Source organism: Meleagris gallopavo, chromosome 15 (assembly GCF_000146605.3).
Source record: "Meleagris gallopavo isolate NT-WF06-2002-E0010 breed Aviagen turkey brand Nicholas breeding stock chromosome 15, Turkey_5.1, whole genome shotgun sequence".
Lineage (NCBI taxonomy): Eukaryota > Metazoa > Chordata > Aves > Galliformes > Phasianidae > Meleagris > Meleagris gallopavo.
In genome coordinates this window covers 16,878,769-16,883,428 of record NC_015025.2, presented here as the reverse complement: position 1 = coordinate 16,883,428, position 4,660 = coordinate 16,878,769, and the positions used below count along the sequence as shown (strand labels likewise).

The 4,660-nt window shown below is 41.5% G+C and overlaps 1 long non-coding RNA gene across 1 annotated transcript; it reads right to left on the bottom strand.

The window, feature by feature from the left end:
- Nucleotides 1-1,066: 1,066 nt before the first annotated feature.
- On the bottom strand, nucleotides 1,067-3,499 carry LOC109370033. The gene is made up of 3 exons (XR_002119783.1): nucleotides 3,354-3,499; nucleotides 2,106-2,654; nucleotides 1,067-1,349 (listed from the first exon to the last, which is right to left on the bottom strand). It is a non-coding gene; the product is annotated as an uncharacterized LOC109370033 (long non-coding RNA).
- Nucleotides 3,500-4,660: the final 1,161 nt, after the last annotated feature.

The following is a 4,660-nucleotide window of genomic DNA, read 5'->3' as shown; positions in this document are numbered from 1 at the left end:
AAAAAAAAAAGGCAGCACCAAGAGATCATTTATTCTTAATTAAATCTGCAGTGAGCACAACGACAGGGAAAAAAAATAAGAAATTAATTCATTATCTGGATAGCAAATGAAACTAATGGATGTTTGGGGAGTTTTTGACAGCAAGGAAAGTTAAAATAAAAAAAATTTATAAAACGATACGAAGCAGGAAATTAGACAACTTTTCCAGAGTCTGCTAGGCACCATTAGGCAGAACAATTAGTAAATCTTTCAACAGATGAAAATAGAAGAGTTTATGTAACTTGTGGACACTATCGGATTTTACTTCAAAAAAGACTTGTGTGCATTAATTGAGTCTCACATAGGATTCTGCTGAATGTGTCTGCCACATTCCCTGCTGGAATAATCTGATGGAGTTCAATGGAACTGAGATAATTTTTTCTAGCTCATCTGTAACGTTAAAGACAATATTTGTTTATGAAAAGATCCCTTGTGCTAAAAGATGAACTCATTTCAAATGTTCAAATGATTTTAAGTCTCCTCCAGTCATAAATCAGCAAGAGGGAGCGGAAGAGTTTTCCACACACCTATCAAAGTCTGATTTAAAACACAGAATGAAGATCTGATCTAACTCTCAATTTAAGGAGATACTTCCCGAAATATTTATTTTCTTGGGAAATCAATAGCTACAAATCCACAATTCCAAGTGGGTAAAACTACAGAAGAAAACACAGCTTGCTTTAGAGCCACTAAAATACTTGAGTTGTGCAGCTCAGATTTAACCCAAAAGAAACATTCAAGCCAAGCTGAGTTATTTTGGTATCGATATACCTCCCAACCACCATCATATAAGAAGTCGCTGTGTTTGTCAAGTTAACCAGCTTGCTAATTACCTGCCATAAAAAAGGAGCTAAACACAGGTAGGTGTGGAAGTGCTTCAAGAGGGAGCTGGGAAAAAGTTATTTGAACATTTTGCATATTAATACTGCTCTTAATGTTCTGACTGCTCTTACATTTAATTGCAATGGTTTCAACCACATCAGGATAATCAATCATCACTTTAAAATGTAATTAACTCCTGCAGGAAACTGTTCATGAAGTGAATTAAGAAATTTACTGTCTGAAGTTAAATTTGGGATTACTTATAGAACTGTTCCAGCACTGGCGCACTGCTTTCTGGCTCTGCAGGCACTGCTCTGGCCCATTTCCACTGAGGGTGGGGAGAACTGTACTCAACAAGATGCACAGGGCAGAAGGAGGACAACTCATGATTTTTTATTTTTATTTTTTTAACCTGCTACAAAGACAGTCTCAAAGCACTGCCCACCAACATCTTTTGCTCATATCGCCTACTGGGCACGTGGCAGCACCTAGAGAGAACAAAGAGTTGCTTCCATCAGGAGGGATATCACCAAGCTGGCAAAACTACAATACAAATAATCTGTCCACCTGTAGATGGATTACAGATTTCATCCTTTATCAAACTCAAAGTCTCTTAAGCCCAATCAGGAAACCCAGTTCAATCTTTTCTTTCACATCATCAGAAAACCACAGCAGATCAGGTACGTAAACCATACCAAGAAGTTCTTCCCATCCAGAAGCATCCTCACCAGCTTCCACAATGTATCTCAGGATCCCTTTTCTACAAAAACCCATCCTTGCTGTTTCCCACACAGGCTTGCAAACAGTAACACGGGTATGCTCTAACAGATGGAGCAACCAGCTGGATGTTGAGTACCACACTCTCTATGGCTGGACACATACAGAGCTCTATTAAATTTTAAATTTTAATCAGAGAATGTCAAGTTCAAAATTAAACTTCAGCCTCTGATCTTAAGGTTTGGAATGAAATACATTATTAGCCATAAATGCCCTTCTGTTTGAAGGAGAGGGAATGTTGCTCCTGCTTTTGGAAAAAGGCACATAGCAAGACACTTCTCTTCAGCCCTCCCAGACATGGGAGTTTAAAGAAGATTTGAAGCAGTGTATCACAGCGTGACCAATTCAATGACTCTTTCAAAATTAAATACAATTAAAAGTAGCATCATAATTTTTGTACTTGTGAAAAACTACAGGACCATCTATAATTGCACGTACTCAAGCAATGACATTTAAATTGGAATAACCTTCACTTCAGAAGAGCCCATTTTTGGAAGGCCATGGAATAGGAAGGACCTTTCCAGGAGCATAGGGCCGTGGCACTGATTTCTGCCCCAGTTGGGATTCCCAGAGGCTGCCCACACAGCCAGAATGCAAGGAAGCTCTCAAACATTCCTTTCTGTTGCATAGATCCTTTCCACACAGCGTTGCTAAGATCCAGACTGACACAAGAGCATCTTGCTATCACTTGAAAATCTAGCAGAAAAAAATAGTTTTTACAGATTCTGCTCTTCAAAAACAAACAAAAAAAACAGACTCAGATTGGCAGAATACGCTTGCGCTTCTTATTGAATCTTTGCTTCTTTTCTGCCATAGAAAGGGGCCCAAAATGCAGAGATCTTGATTTAACTATGATGCCTTGCACTTCAGCTGAGGGACTCGGCCTTCTGGTTCAGCCATCTATCCCTGGGCAGAGCCTGAGCCATCGAGATCCGGCACACAAACAGCCACCAAAGCACAGGGCAGGACGGGAAAGGAATATCTGTACCATCTATCCCTGGGCAGAGCCAGCTCATCTAACAGGGAGAGGAGACAAAGGGAAAAGAACTTGTAGAAATAATAAATACAACTTCCCATCTGGCAGCTGGGCTTTTGTTCATGCCATTCACCCGCAGCAAGTTCTTCTTTTTTTCTCTGAAACAGCTCTGCTATATTAACAATGAAATGTCCAAACATATTGCTTCTGTAAATCTGTGCAAAAGGAGAACCTGGGGTAAGACACTGGGAGATGTTGCCTGCTGCGTTCCCCTTGGGGCAGCCATTGCTCAACTTACCACTAGCCAAACCCCAATGGGATAAGCGGGTAGCAGCAGGCACAGACTGCAGTCACTGCACAGACACAGATAGCTTTTATTGAGAAAACCATCATATCTTGCCATGCAACATCATACCTGCTAGGTAAGATCAGGAAATCCCGCTGAAACTAAAACTCTGAAATCCCATCCTGAGTCCCTTCCGTTCATTTTGTTTAGGATTTCACAAAAGGACAACACACATGTCCATCCAATGCTCCAACAACAACTAGCAGGCTGTGAAACAACCAGAGCATGGTCTGTCCTTTCCTTTAACCTCAAAATACACTCCTTATATCCCCAAAACCCTGAAAACAATCCAGGAAAGAGACCAAGCTGCTATGTCCTCTATCCCCCACAGCATTAAATAAGCAAACAGACCGACTTCCATCACTCCATGCCTTGGCAGTTCTGTTCTCCTACCTGGTGGGTCAGCAGTAGTCCTGAGCACTGAGCCTGGGGCTGTGTCCAGCAGCGCACGCCCGCCGGCCGTCCTATTCATCTCTGTCTGGCAGGACATCTCCCAGTGGTTTGTGTTCGCTTGTCCGTAGACTCTGAGAACGTGGAAAGCCTGAAAGAGAGATCGGGAAAGGTTAATTGGTTTCGTTGACCATCTGTTTGTGCTGTGAATAAGCGCTGCGAATAACGCGTAACAAATGGCACCTACAAGGATTAAATAAATCAATTCTGGGGATTAGAAACAACCTATGGACTGTGCTAATGGAGCAGAAGGCTGTGCAACAAAAATCAGCGTTGCTGAGCTGTGGAGTCTGTGACCTTTAGGGGACAGAAAACCCAGGTTTTCTAGGAAGCCTGAGGTGAAACAGGAAAATAAAACGATTAGAGACAGCCAAGTAAAACCTGAGTAAATGCTTAGAGAAGTGCAAATGGAGGACAGACTGGTCCCACCTGATGGCACAAAGCAGTTATAATCCTGCAGTCTCTTTGGGTTTTCTATATTCCTTTTGTCCCACCCTCTACAGAAACAGTACTTAAGAACTCCTATGCAAGTAAAGTAAATATTTCTAGATTTTAATATTATTACTTCCCCTCCTTTCTTATCCTTCCCAGAAGAGCTCAAGGAACCTCACTGCATGGACTCCTTCCTGCTCAGGGATGTACACATCCCCAGAAGCACTGAGTCACAGTACCTTGGTGGGGAGCAGGAGAGCTCTGGATGCTCCCCTCAGAATTTCATTTTCAAAATCACAAATGTCACTCAAAATAAATTGTATTTATATATGAATAAGAGATTTTAAACATTATCTTAGCCTAAAATTGTTACAGGATTCAAAAAAGCATCATCATCATCTCAAAAAGTTTTGGTAAGCCATCCAAAAGAAAGCTGTGTCCATCAGTGCATACATGCAGATAAGAACTGCAAGTTATGGAACAGTTCCCCACCCAAAACGAGCCAAACATGGTAACAAGTAATGGTGGTGGCTTTGGTAGAGAGGCAGGGCACTGCAGACTGGGTGTCATCACCAGGAAGGATGGAAGAGCATTTGAAAGACATCATCCATGGAGGATCCCAGCAAGATGGACTGGTTCGCTCTCAGACTGTTGGTTCCACTCAGCAGGTTTTGTTTCAAAAATCAGTTGCTTTGCTCAATATTTTCATAGAGAATTCCAGACCAGTACTTGGAAACACTAGCATGAAAAAGATGAATTCACTTTGCAAGTTTTAGTGACATGCTTAGATCTCTGATATGATTATTAGGAACCAGTAG